The 14,932-nt window shown below is 43.5% G+C and overlaps 1 pseudogene; it reads left to right on the forward strand.

Annotated features, from left to right (window-relative positions):
* The first annotated feature begins 3,213 nt into the window (after positions 1–3,213).
* On the forward strand, positions 3,214–5,220 carry LOC120860925 (annotated as a pseudogene).
* The last annotated feature ends 9,712 nt before the right edge of the window (positions 5,221–14,932 follow it).

Here is a 14,932-nt window from a genome sequence, read left to right on the forward strand (position 1 = left end):
CATGTAAGGACACAGTTGGAAGACAGATGTCTAGGAACCAGGAAGAAGGCCCACATCAGGAACCCAATCTACTGCCACCTTGGTTTTGGGTGCCCAGCCTCCAGGTCTGTGAGAAATAAATGTCTGTTGATTAAGCCACCCAGCTTGTCATGTTTTGTTATACAACCTGGGCTAAGACAAATCCAGATTCTACCTGTGCAACTCAGCAATTTGTTCACGTCCCCATGCATGGGGTTAATCTGTGAAGCAGTGATAATCCTACCTAGCTTTTGAGTTGTTAGAGGATTAACTGAGATCATATGCCAGAGGCTTTATATCTCTACCAGGAACAAAATAGAACTGAACACAACTTCCCGCCTCCACGCATTCTCCACCTGGAGAAATAGACCCAATGTAGTTAAAGTCTGTGTGTTCCCTCTCTCAGGAATTAACTGCCAAGGAAAGCCTCAACAATTAACCATAAAGAGAACAGATCATTTTGTCTGAGTTTAAAGTGTCAGTGTGTGGGGTGTGCTTTTTAAGGCCCACCCTTCCACCCCACCCAGCAAATCACTCTTTAAGAAATGCCGTTGTCCCTGTGAGAAGCAAAAGTACTGTGTAAACAGGAGACCTGATCGACTCTATTACTTTACTCTTTATTTACTACTAGCAGGTCTATAGGTTTCAAACCCACATGTTTTTAAACTTCGACTTCAGAAGAGTCTCTTAACCCCACCTCAAAACAAATGGCATGTATCTACGTGCAAAAATACGTTAATATCAGCCGAGTTTTGTAAGTTTGGAGATTCTTTTATGACTTGATTGAGGATAAACACTAACACCATAGGTTTAAACAACAACCAAAAGGAATGAGTGTCTCTACCTTAAATTTAATATCTGAGGCAGAAAAACATTAATAGAACTGAGTCTACAGATGTTTCTCCAACACAGGTTGCAAATAATCATGAGTTGACACAAAGGGGCCCCTTTGAGACAAGATCAGACTTTCTTTGCTTTTTTGCCAAGGTCAAACCCACTCATACTGGCTCCACAACTTCAGGCAAGGAAGCTCCACATTCTAGCTCTTCTGGATTTCTCCTGAATTAAGTTGGGTGTCAATTTCCACAAAAAGTGTGGTGCTGAGCTGTGTTTTTTAAAAAGTCTTCTCCAGTAGACTCCTAAACCATCTCCCAGATGGGTAATATGCCAGGAAATTGCAGGACCACAAACACCTTCTTCCCTCTGGATCCCCCATTTACCTGAAGTAATGGTCAATTGCTCAAAAACATCAGCAGTGAGTCAGACTCAGTGATCAATAGAACAGAGCCCCGAGGTATTAAATAGAGAGATAACCTAAAGGTAAAGTTGAAGCAGCCCCAGCTGACGTGCTAATCAGGCACTAGCAGAGCTGGGTGATGCTATTTTTCCTAGGGTGTCAGGAGCTCAGTAAAGAGCTTCCTGGTGCAGACTGAACAGGACAATTGATCCAAATTGCCTTCTGCTCTGAACAACCGAATCTTCAGATCCGTGGCGCTAAAGCCCACAATGCAAGATCTGTGCATACTGACAAAGGAAACGTGGCTTGATTGGGTTTTGATGTGCTCTGGAGCTGAGTTCAGTTCTGGTTCTGCTGTGCCTAGAGGCTCTCGGGTCCCTTCTGTGGATCTCAATTTCCTCCTCTGTAAAATGCATATTTGCATTAGTCAGGGCCCCGCATCTGCCCAAGTTCAAGACCCAGCAGAGAGACTGTTCAACAGAGAGATCCCAGCCAGTGAAGGCAGAGTCCAGCACAGGCCTCACAGATGGCTTTGCTCTGCCCAGAGTTTAGGAAACACTGGATTTGGAGCTTACTTTGTCTTCCCTGGTTCTCAGATTTCTGATTTAAAGACATAAAACTACTCTGGCTAGGAGTAGTTTTTCTTTAACATGTTAAGATGTCTTTACCACGTTATAGGAAGAGCAGGCCAGCAATGGGTACCAGGAGCATCTCAGGATGCTGACACCCAAGATAGTTTTATTACTGTTGGCCTCTTCACATGAAGGTGCACAAGTGTCTCCTTTCTTCTGTCCTGATAGCTCTCATTAACACCATGCTCATCCTTCCTTCAGTGGGGAGGCAGGGGCGGGGTGGGGCTTGGCATCCTTCTCCCTGAATTAGTAATGAGGCTTCCAGGGGAGCTGGACTCACACACAGGAGAGGGTAACAGGCAGGAAGGCCAGGGGTCTCCAAACAGAGGAAACAGGCTGCAAGGGTCAGACATTTTTTTTTATCCCTCCCCTAAGTAGCAGGAAGAAACAAACTTTCCATGGAAATGGTTTTCTTAAGCTGTGTTAATGAAACTATATATTTGCTTTGGAATCTGCCTTTCTTCAAAATGGTTCCACCTAAAACTAACTTTTTTTCTTTTTCTCAAAACTTGGGGTGATAATAGCTCAACAAACCAGTATTCATGTCAATTGTTTTATGTCTAGGGGATGACACACTTCATGCCATCCTATCTCAAAAACACATACTGTGGGAGAGGGGCCTGGTGAAACTCCTCCAGCCTTGAGGTGTCTCTCTTATCTGATTAATAGCTTTCTAACAGACATAAAACAGCTTGCTAAAACTAGCAAGGGGGGCACTCTCCGCCCCCTTCTGATGTCTGTGTCAGAAGCTTTCTCTGTCCCTTTTTCATTTTAATAAAACTCTGCTACACAAAAGCTCTTGACTGATCAAGCCTGGTCCCTGGTCCCGCTAAATATTCTTCTTTGGAGATCACTGTTCACCATAAGCTATCACACACACATACACATTTGGAGATCCCTGTTCACCATAAGCTATCACACACACACTCACATTTGGAGATCATTGTTCACCATAAGCTATCACACACACACACACACACACACACACACACACACGCCTCACTTGTGAACTTTTCTCAGCAAAGAACAGCACAATATGCACCTAACTTCTCTCTGCCACGTAAAAACCTAGAATGGATCTATCACTCAAAGACCAACTTTTTTCCTATGTGTTGGGAACATTGGTCAACCAGGAGCTTTCATTCCACAGCCAACCCCTTTTAATTTTCTCTCTGTAGCGTCCATCAACAAGGTGGATGGTACGTTCTTCCTGCTGCGGCTTGGACTCTAATAGTGAAGGAAACACAAGACCCAGCCAAATAGTCAACTTCCAACCCAGTAAGTGATGCTGGGAGTCTGCAGAGGATTACAGAGCTGCATCTGGATATGAAAGGGGCCCTCCTTTGTGACGGAGCGCGGGCTGCTTTGGCCTTGAAGTCATCTATCGTGCTGATGGAAGGGGAAGCTGAGTGTGGCTTTGATAGTTTACTACTCTGCAGCGCAATTTGGAAAGAAAGCAGCCGCTCTAAGTAGCTTCTCCCTCCTGGTTCATCCTGTTATCAGTGTGCAAAATGTGTCAGGAGGGATGATTCTCTCTCCCACCCTGAAGATGCATTATCTCATTTTCAAAATAGGCTGAGACAATGTAAGCGCAACAACACTTATTTCTGTCAAGTAAAAAGATTACTCGAGAAACAATGAAATTCTAAAATTTCAGGCATCTTTCTGCTGCGTGCACGTCCACCTCCTCTACACGGGGGAGATTCCTGATGGCCCAGTGACAGTCTTTGGTTCCTTTGCAGTTGAAGGGCCAAAACGCTATAATTTATAGAGGTCCCTACTGTGTAAAAATACCAAGGAAGGTGCCCTGGAGCCTCTGTTGAGCTCCCCCGAGGTGGCTTCCCAAGCTGGTGCCAGGTGGGGCCGGAGGGCAGTCACGGTGGCCAGAGAGGCCTGCAGTGCTCGGCCCCGCACGAAAATTATCAGAGATTGTTACAGACGATTGCTGTTCTCAAGGTGCAGCATGCTCAAGCAGTTCAGGACCTTGAAAGTTTGGGCAGACTTCAGAGAGAAACACTTAAAAATCCCATTGGATGTGCGGGAAAACTCCAGAGGAAGGCTGGTATAGGGCTTCCATGTCCCCAGAGAGTTATTCAGGTACCTCAGATTGTATGGGACCAATTAACCAATAGCCTTGGGAACTTTGAAAGAGAATTTTAAAATCATAAAAGACATATGAGGAGAGTTAAACTAGTTTTTGATAAAGTAGGTTTACCTGCTAGACCAAAAAGTCCTTTGGATCCTAGGAAGGCTGGGGAGTCCCTCTCATACTCTATATTGCCTTTGAGTGATGGTCCAGAAGGTCCAAACAGTCATCCTCGGATGATAAGAGGACCCCTGTGTGATGATACATTTAACCAACTATGGACTGTTGAAGACCAGAAGACGCTTGAACGACTACTCCTGAAATACCCTCCTGAAGAAGTAGAGTCTCGACGCTAGCAGGAGAGAGCAGATGAACTGGGTAACAGGACAGCAAGACAGGTTGCCAGCCGAGTGCAGAAGGATTTCATGAAGCTAACTAAAGCTGGCCTTCCAGTCCCAGGCAGAACACCGAAGTACATACATTCTCCAAAGAGTCTTCCGCAAGCCGACAACAGCAAGCCTGGAAAAGCATCTCTTTAAGCCTTCCATTTCATGACTTCCCACGAGCCACCAGTGTATGTGGGCAAAGACGATGACTGACCCCGTCTCCACAGCCCCATGAACCCTGCTACTGAGGAGGCATCAGATGAAGACAATATTCCTACCATATATAGGAAGTGGGGGCTTCCAGGGTGGCCCAGCAGTAAAGAATCCACCTGCCAGTGCAGGAAACGTGGGTTCGATCAATGGGTCGAGAAGAGCCCCTGGAGGAGGAAACAGACCCACTGCAGTATTCTTCCCTGGGAAATCCCATGAACAGAGGAGCCTGGTGGGCTACAGGCCCTGGGGTCACAGAGTCAGACATGCCTTAGCCACTAAACAACAACATGGGAATTTCCCTGAATGTAAGGAATATTGGAGTTATTAAAGTTAAAAAACAACAACACAGGAAAACTTCAGCAAATGCAAGCTGAAAGTGGATTTGTGCAACATGCGGGTTTCAAGTGTGATAACTGTGGGAACAGAACCTACCCAGGGTGTTTGGTGGCACTGCCAGGATTGTCCTCCAGAAATGTCTTTGGATTTCTGTGATTCTTGCTCAGACTGCCTTCATGAAACAGATATTCACGTGGAAGATCACCAACTAGAATCTGTTTACAGGCCAGCGACATTCTTAGAGACTACAGGGTGTCCCGGGGCACTAGTTATAATGACCTTGACCCAAAGTACTTTCTAGCAAACAGATAACAGGGAAGAGAACACCATACACTAGTCTTCTTCAACACATAGCAATAGTGCCACTGTGCCACCCACATAACTGTGAACTATGTGCACAGTTAGGGAAGATTCTCTGAAATGACGCTCACCGCACAATAGCTTCCTGAGTGTTCTTGTCGAGTCCAGCTCTGCGCTGCGGTGGCTTCAGAGCACTGCTCAGCAGCTGAGCATTCCCAACGAGCAAAGGGTTTCCCTGGTGAAATTCTTACCACCACTTTAAAGCCTATTAGGTGGTAATCTTAAATGGGTGAGATCTAAACAAGAGCACATATTAAAAAGAGAGTAAATTCCAAAGGTTTCAGAGACCTTGGTCATAAATATGCTAATGAGGAGGGAAAGTACATTAAAACAGCTTAGTAGCTTTCAGTTTTGTGAAAATAGTTTTCATCACAGAAACTGACTTTTTAGACAAAATTTTAACCAATGATGGTGTTCGGCTCTAGGATATATACACTGCAAAAGAACTCACTGTTCCAGTGGTGGCCACCGATGGCCTTTAATGAATTGGAACAACTTAACCATATTGATGTCTAATTTCTTTTAACCACAATGTACCATCCTTGTTACCAACAGCAAAGCACTCCAGGAGGCCACTGCAGCATTGCCTCCTTAACCAGCTCATGGTGTGTGAATGTGATAAAACTGTCACTTAGATATAGTTTTTTAATGTAATGTTATATAAGATGATCATGCGGTGTGCACAAACCATGATGGAAAATGCCAGTGGTAATACAGTGTAGTCTCTAACTCACAACATTAATTCCTTTAAAAAACACAGCCTTCTGCTTCTATATCCGCTCATTGAAGAAAACTGCCTAATAAAAAAATCACATATGGTAATAATTTCCCTCTTTTGTAGTCTGTACAAGATCCGTAAAAGGTTGTATTTTTATTACTGTTTAAATAAGGGATTGGATTTAGCCTGTGCAGTGAGCAAGAGCTCATGTGCACTCTTCTATACTGCTGGATTTTGTTGTGCGTCATTTAAAACATTTTGTTTCTTCTTATCTGTGTACACAGTGTGATCTTAAATAATTTTCATTTGTCAGGAGAATGGTGAGAAATAAACCATGTGGATACTAAACCACATGTCTGTTTATATTATTTTTAAAATGACAGTGATTAGACCCTTTGTTTCAAGACAGCAGAGCCTGTTCTGCCGCAGGTGCTTCTAAAGCATATTTGAAATCAATATAGATGGTTAGAACACGGGAAGTGTTCTTCAATCCAGTTTTCATGGGTCTTTTAATATCTGTGTAATGTCAGCACCCTCTTTGCTCCATCCCCACCCCCCGCCCATGTCTTCAGAGCAGAGATGGCAGAGGTGGGGGATAAGAAACACACATACGCACACAGAAGCTGGAGTCAGCATGATCTTAGCTTGAACCCTGGCTTTGCCACGTATTAGCTATTTGATCCTGAAAATTTTGCTTTATCATTTTGAGCCTCAGTTTCCTCATATGTAAAACGGGGATACTAATTCTTACTTTGTAAGCTTGTTGAGCAGCTTCAGGGTCACGACATGGGTTAAGACATGGGGACAAGGCCTGACCTGAAAGAATGCCAGTCCTCATCCCCCAGTCCCTCCTTTCTACACCTGCCATTTCACATGTCGAAATTCAAATCCTTCTCTCACATCTCCAAAATGCTCTTTGGAATTTCTTCCAGTTTTCCAGCAGTTTTCTTCAAGAACCTAAGCCACCGTTGGGAGGGTCATTAACTTCTCAAGGCTTTGAGGTGAATGATTGTGCAGGCAGCTGGCTGTGACTGAAAGGAGTTGTGGACACCTAGTTTATCACCAGGAAGGACCAAAATGTAAGGGGAACAATGGGGCAGTCTGACCTTCTGAGACTTGGAACTTTTCTCCACTTACAATACATTCAATAAGTCATGTCTGAGTATTTACTGCCTTCCAGACATCGTTCTAGAGGCTGGAGAAATGGCAGTAAACAAGGCCTACTCAGGTCTGCTCTCCTGGATCTCATGAACTGGTGAGCACAGGCCCTTGTAGTCAGTTTGGGCTATAAGAATTTCCATAGATTTGGGGGCCTACACAACAAATATTTGTTTCTCACAGCTCTGGAGGCTGGGAAATCTGAGGTCATAGTGCCAGCATGGTTGGGTTCTGGTGAGGGCCCTCCTTCTGGTTTACAGACAGCTGCCTTTTTGCCATGTCCTCAGATAGCATAGAGAAAGAGAGATGAGCTCGCTCCTGTTTCTTCTAACAAGGGCACTAATCCCATTCACGAGGGCTCCACCCTCACAACCAACTTACCTCCCAAAGAGCCCATCTCCAAATACCATCATGTGATATGAGAGTAGACCTTCACAATATGAATTTTGAGAGGACACAAACATTTAATCCATAGAAGACACTTAACGATCAAACCCACAGACCAGATAACACTAGAAGTGCAATGAAGATAAAGCAAGGAAAAAGAACCAAGAATCACTGTGTGGGGTGGGGGGGAGTCCTTTAGATAAGAGATCAGAGGAGCCATCCTGAGGACACGTGAGCAGAGACAAGAAAGATGAGAAGAAGCCAACTCCAAGAGGATCTGGGGCGGAGGGAGAGCAATGTGGCAGCCTTGACTGCACACCTGAACCCCGGAAAGGGGCCAGTGGGCTAGAGCTTGGGAGAACACAGTGTGAGCTGAGGTTGTGGGATGCAAAACCCTGTGTTTTGCAGGCCAGGACAAGGAACCTGGGCTTTAGAATACATCTCACCCAGAACTTCAGAAAAGACCTGAAGGAGTCAAACATCCCTGAAAAAGGACAGGTATTTGCACATTTCATTTCTTGTGGGTCAGAATCTTTACTTTGGGTCCTATTGCCTTGCTCTTACTATCAGTGTAAGAAGGAAGCAGAAGTCTTAAAGCCATACACTCCTAAGAGAACCACAAATAGACTGAATGGGGCAGTGGCCTCAGCCACTAAGTGGTCAAGACGCTGTCTTAACTCATAGACAACAAAATCGATAATAAAACATCCAGAGGAACCACAACAGGAAATCAAAGGCAGGAAGCTGGGAGAGACAAAACCTAACCTTCATACATACCATGGAAATGTATAAGGAAAAACATAAACCAGATAAATGTGTAACTCTTCAGGGGGAATCTGTTCTGCTCTGAGAAGATGACTCGACTGCTTTGATATGACGAGAATGTCAATCTGGTTTCATCAGCCTCTTCTCTCTCCAGTCCCCTCATCCTATCTTTCTCTGCGTTCTCATCTTTCTCCTGTCCTAGGGCCTACTTTGTCCTTTCCCCATCTTAGACATTTAGCCTCTTCCTCAAATCCAGGCAGCAGGGACCTCCCTGGTGGTCCAGTGGTTAGGACTCTGCCTCCTAATGCAGGAGGCGCAGGTTTGGTCCCTGGTCAGGGAATGAGATCCCACACAGTGTGGCCAAACAGAGAAAGCCATGCAGACAGCGTGGCAGGGGCTGAACTGCAGCCCTACTCACTCCCTCAGCCCTTCCTCGCTCCATCACTGAACTACCACTTTCATCTTTTCCCCCAAATCTATTACCTGAATGTCGGGGGAAGTTGAACTCCTTTTGAGTTTCCTTATTGTCAGCCTTTCCACAGGATTACCTGAATTCTGCAGCATGGGCATAGTGGGAAAATGAGAGAGGGCTTGTTGAGGGTTAAACGATATTCGAGAGACTTAACAATCAAATGTAATGTGTGGATCTTGTTTAGTTTCTAATTCAGACAAACCAAGGGCAAGAAGAGACATTTGGAGACCACCACAGAACTAGATTGTGAACTTTGTATTGGACGATACCACTGAGTGATTATTGTTACCACGTGTGTCAGGGCATTTTTAAAAGAATATGTCCATATTTTCACCCAACAGTTAACGTTTATTACTGTTACAATAAGAAGAGGTGACAGATTTTTCTCTTACTGTGGAAGTTGCAAGTTTTAGGGTAAAGCCACACTCTGATGGCTGATGTTGCTGTGGACTCATCCTCACTACTCTCTGCCCAAGTATCAAGTGAGTGCTTTGCCCTAAATGCTAGGCACTGCTCAAGACAGTCAGCACTATTCCAGACAGACCCCTCCTGAGAGAAACACTTTTCAAGGACGTTTTCCACTTTCTTTAGCCCTAGATGAGCACTCAGGAACTTCCTGACATCATGTGTCCCCATGGTCGATGGAAATCCAGCAGATGGTTGTGGAGTATATTTCTTGCTGATTATTATAATGTTGAAACTAGGTGCATTTACTGGAAGTTTACGTATCACTCTGGGTAAATGTGCTCTATGTTGAAGAAGTAAGTAGCATTACATTATATTCAGAATTGATCCTTGGGTCAGGAAGGTCCCCTGGAGAAGGAAATGGCAACCCACTCCAGTATTCTTTCCTGGGAAGTAACATGGATAGAGGGGCCTGGCAGACTACAGTCCATGGGGTCGCAAAAGGATCAGACACGACTTAGTGACTAAACAACAAATAACCTTTCATAGGAGCTGGATAGACGTGTCCTTCCTAAGTTAGGCAAAGTCCAATGAAAGAGAGCCCTGTGTGCATCAGGACATCACGTGTGAACACTGCATGGGAAGAAGTCTCAGCAGTGGACTCAGCTCCCAATGCCAACTGAAGTCAAGTATGTGTTTCAGAAGAAGAACCACAAATGGCCAGCAACCATATAGCAAGACACTCCAAAACATCCATAAGTCTTTAAATGCAAATTTTAAAGGCTATTATACTGGCAAAAAATAAAGTTGGATAATATCCAGAATTAGTGAAGATGGGGAAAAACAACTCACATAGAGATCTGGGACTATAATTGGTGTAAGGTTTTTGGATGGAAACTCAACACTGTAAAATAACATTTTAAATGTATTTACCTTTGACACAACAAGTCAATTTCAGTCTTAGGAGTTAATCCTACAGATTGACTCTACTGTGGACTGCCTTGTGTCCCCTCAAAATCCATATGGTGAAGCCCTAGTCCCTTTGTGACCATCTTCAAAGATAGGGGCTTTCAGTTCAGTTCAGTTCAATTGCTCAGTCATGTCCGACTCTTTGTGACCCCATGAACTGCAGCACGCCACGCCTCCCTGTCCATCACCAACTCCCAGAGTTCACTCAAACTCATGTCCATCGAGTCCGTGATGCCATCCAGCCATCTCATCCTCTGTCGTCCCCTTCTCCTCCTGCCCCCAATCTCTACCAGCATCAGAGTCTTTTCCAATGAGTCAACTCTTCGCATGAGGTGGCCAAAGTATTGGAGTTTCAGCTTTAGCACCAGTCCTTCCAAAGAACACCCAGGACTGATTTCCTTTAGAATGAACTGGTTGGATCTCCTTGCAGTCCAAGGGACTCTCAAGAGTCTTCTCCAACACCACAGTTCAAAAGCATCAATTCTTTGGTGCTCAGTTTTCTTTATAGTCTAACTCTCACATCCATACATGACCACTGGAAAAACCATAACTCTGACTAGATGGACCTTTGTTGGCAAAGTAATGTGTCTCCTTTTGAATATACTATCTGCTGCTGCTGCTTCTAAGTCGCTTCAGTCGTGTCCAACTCTGTGCGACCCCATAGACGGCAGCCCACCAGGCTCCCCCATCCCTGGGATTCTCCAGGCAAGAACACTGGAGTGGGTTGCCATTTCCTTCTCCAATGCATGAAAGTGAAAAGTGAAAGTGAAAGTGAAGTCGTGTCCGACTTTGAGACCCCATGGACTGCAGCCTAACAGGCTCCTCCATCCATGGGATTTTCCAGGCAAGAGTACTGGAGTGGGTTGCCATTGCCTTCTCTGGAATATACTATCTAGGTTGGTCATAACTTTTCTTCCAAGGAGTAAGTGACTTTTAATTTCATGGCTGCAATCACCATCTGCAGTGATTTTGGAGCCCAAAAAAATAAAGTCTGACACTGTTTCCACTGTTTCCCCATCTATTTCCTATTAAGTGATGGGACCGGATGCCATGATCTTAGTTTTCTGAATGCTGAGCTTTAAGCCAACTTTTTCACTCTCCTCTTTCACTTTCATCAAGAGGCTTTTTAGCTCCTCTTCACTTTCTGCCATAAGGGTGGTGTCATCTGCATATCTGAGGTTATTGATACTTCTCCTGGCAATCTTGATTCCAGCTTGTGCTTCTTCCAGCCCAGCGTTTCTCATGATGTACTCTGCATAGAAGTTAAATAAGCAGGATGACAATATACAGCCTTGACGTACTCCTTTTCCTATTTGGAACCAGTCTGTTGTTCCATGTCCAGTTCTAACTGTTGCTTTCTGACCTGCATATAGGTTTCTCAAGAGGCAGGTCAGGTGGTCTGGTATTCCCATCTCTTTCAGAATTTCCACAGTTTATTGTGATCCACACAGTCAAAGGCTTTGGCATAGTCAATAAAGCAGAAATAGATGTCTTTCTGGAAATCTCTTGCTTTTTCCATGATCCAGCGGATGTTGGCAATTTGATCTCTGGTTCCTCTGCCTTTTCTAAAACCAGCTTGAACATCTGGAAGTTCATGGTTCATGTATTGCTGAAGCCTGGCTTGGAGAATTTTGAGCATTACTTTACTAGCATGTGAGATGAGTGCAATTGTGCGGTAGTTTGAGCATTTTTTGGCATTGCCTTTCTTTGGGATTGGAATGAAAACTCACCTTTTTTCAGTCCTGTGGCCACTGCTGAGTTTTCCAAATTTGCTGGCATATTGAGTGCAGCACTTTCACAGCATCATCTTTCAGGATTTGAAATAGCTCAACTGGAATTTCATCGCCTCCACTAGCTTTGTTCGTAGTGATGCTTTCTAAGGCCCAGTTGACTTCACATTCCTAGGAGGTAATTAAAGTTCAGTGAGGTCTCAAAGGAGGGCCCTAATCTGATGGGACTTTAGCCTTTTAAAAAGAGGAAAAAGGAAAAAAAGAAGAGAAAGAGAGGGGTAAGGACACAGTGAGAAGGTAGCTGTGGACAAGACGGGGAGTGAGCCCTCACCGGAAATGGAAGTGACTGGACCTTGTCCTGGGCTTCTCAGCCCACAGGACTGTGAGAAGATAAGCTCCTACTGTTCAAGCCACCCAGTCTGTGGCATCGTGTTATGACAGCAAGAGCAGACTGGTACAGCCTCCCTAAGTTAGCACAGATACATGCTTCAGAATTGTCACTGCAGCGCTGTTTGTAACAGGAAAATAATGGGAGGCAACCTAAATGCCCACCAACAGGAAACTAGAACTTTAACACAATGGAAGTACTGGGTACTGAGGTGCACTAAGTCTCAATTCTAGCCTTGCTATACAGTCAATTTCTGATTTTTCAGACCTAACATTCCCCTTGACCTCTGGAAGACAGAATGGCCAAATGATTACGTACCTCATTCCTGATTTTGTGTGATTGTGAGATTGTGTTTGTCACCACCTCAAACCTAGACAGCCTGACAATATCAATAATACCAAAGCCTGTCAGTCAGAATTATTGGGACTGTCTATGAAGAGCATATGGGACCATGCTGGATAAAAGTCAAGCTACGAATCTCAGGTGTCATATGTTCTAAAACATTATTAGATGGGTGAAACAGGAATTATTTTTTATACATAAATATAGGCATGCCTCAGATACTGCAGGTTCAGTTCCAGGCCACTGCAATAAAGTGACTACCCAATAAAGCAAGTCACACAAACTTCTTGGTTTCCCAGTATACATAAAAGTGCATTATGCTTACACTATACTGTAGCTACCTGTGCAATAGCATTATGGCTTTAAAAAAAACCAAGTACCCAGCTTAATTTAAAAATACTTTGAGGACAAACGCAGACATATGGATAAATGGAGCAAAATAGTTCAGAAATAAACCCACACACCTACAGTCAATTAATCTTCAACAAAGGAGGCAAGAATGTATAATGGACAATAGACAGTCTCTTCAGCAAATGGTGCTGGGAAAGTAGGACAGCTGCGTGTAAATCAACAAAGCTAGAATACACCTTCACACAATACACAAAAATAAACTCAAAATGGCTTAAAGACTTAAATGTAAGACACGCTACCATAAAACTCTTAGAGGAGAACAGGCAAAACACTCTCTGACATAAACTTTCTGACCAATGTTTTCTTGGGTCAGCCTCCCAAGGAAATAGACATAAAGACAAAAATAAATAAATGGGACCTAATCAAATTTACAAACTTTTGTACAGCACAGGAAACCATAGGCAAAATGAAAAGACAGCCTACAGACTGGGAGAAAATACTTGCAAGTGATGCAACCGACAAGAGCTTAATTTCCAAAATATATAAACAGCTCATACAACTCAGTAACAAAACAAATGACAACCCAACTGAGAAGTGGGCAGAAGACCTAAATAGACATTTCTCCAAAGATGACATACAAATGGCCAATAGGCACAGGAAAAGAAAGTCAACATTGCTGATTATCAGAGGAATGCAAATCAAAATTATAATGAGGTACTAACTCATGACAGTCAGAATGGCTGTGATTTAAAAGTCAACAAATAACAAACACTGGCGAGGGTGTGGAGAAAAGGGAACCCTCCTACACTGTTTGTGGGAATGTAAGCTGGTGCAACCACAGTGGAGAACAGTATGGAGGTTCCTCAAAAAACTAATCCCACTCCTGGACATATATCTGGAGAAAACTGTAATTTGAAAAGACACACGCATCCTAATGTTCTTACAGCACTATTTACAATAGCCAAGACATGGAAACAGCCTAAATATCCATCAACAGATGAATAAATAAGACAGAGTATATAAACCCAATGGAATACTATTCAGCCACAAAAAGGAATGAAATGATGCCATTGGCAGCAACAGGTATGGATCTAGAGATTATCATAATAAGTGAAGCAAGTCAAAAAAACAAACTCCCGTAAGAGACCATGTAATATGACTTATATGTGGAATCTATAACATGACCCAAATGAATATGGTGAAAGGCAAGTGTGACAAAGTGGTTTCAGACCAAAAGACATTTTAGTTGGTAAGAGGCGGGTAAGGAAGGAATAAAGACATGTAAAGCTAAAGTATGGCAATTCTCTAATAAAAATAAATAACAGGATACTTTCTTCTGATTATTGTTCATTGCTGAAACACCAGAAGCATCAGAAATCAGATGAAAGTATAAAGAAAACATGAAGATCACCTACAAAGCCACTATCCATGGTGAATATTTAGAGGGGTTCCTTTCCAGGCTCTTTTCTAGAATTTAGAATTTTGGCTGCAGCCTCAAGACAATAGGCACTATATTCTACAGGAAAGTTGGAGAAAACAACATTAAACTTACAAAAGCCAATGGTAGAAACCCAGAGTATACCCTTAACTGATCACCAACCCCATGTAGTAGGTGATCTACATCAAAGAAGATGGGGAGATGGGAATCCTAGAAGAGGATTTCAGGGAGAGGTCATTCAGACATTGAGGCCTGCACTCCTCTAAGGACCAGAAATGTCTCTCCTCCAAAGCTCTGGGGAAACCCTTTCTTCAGGAATAATTCTGTTTCTGTTGACACTTTCCTTGGATGCTTCTCACATAATTACCTAATGGCTTTAGCTCTGGAAAACAACAGCTAGGAAGACAAGTGGTTTTCAGGCAACTTGCATAGCCCTTCACTTTGTAAGGAAGCCTTACTTTTCTTGACTGGGATAAAGAAAGTGAAAAACTGCAAGTAGAAACAAGATAGTATCTTAAAAACTCATGTTATAGCACTTTTT

Source organism: Oryx dammah, unplaced genomic scaffold, assembly GCF_014754425.2.
Source record: "Oryx dammah isolate SB20612 unplaced genomic scaffold, SCBI_Odam_1.1 HiC_scaffold_11210, whole genome shotgun sequence".
Lineage (NCBI taxonomy): Eukaryota > Metazoa > Chordata > Mammalia > Artiodactyla > Bovidae > Oryx > Oryx dammah.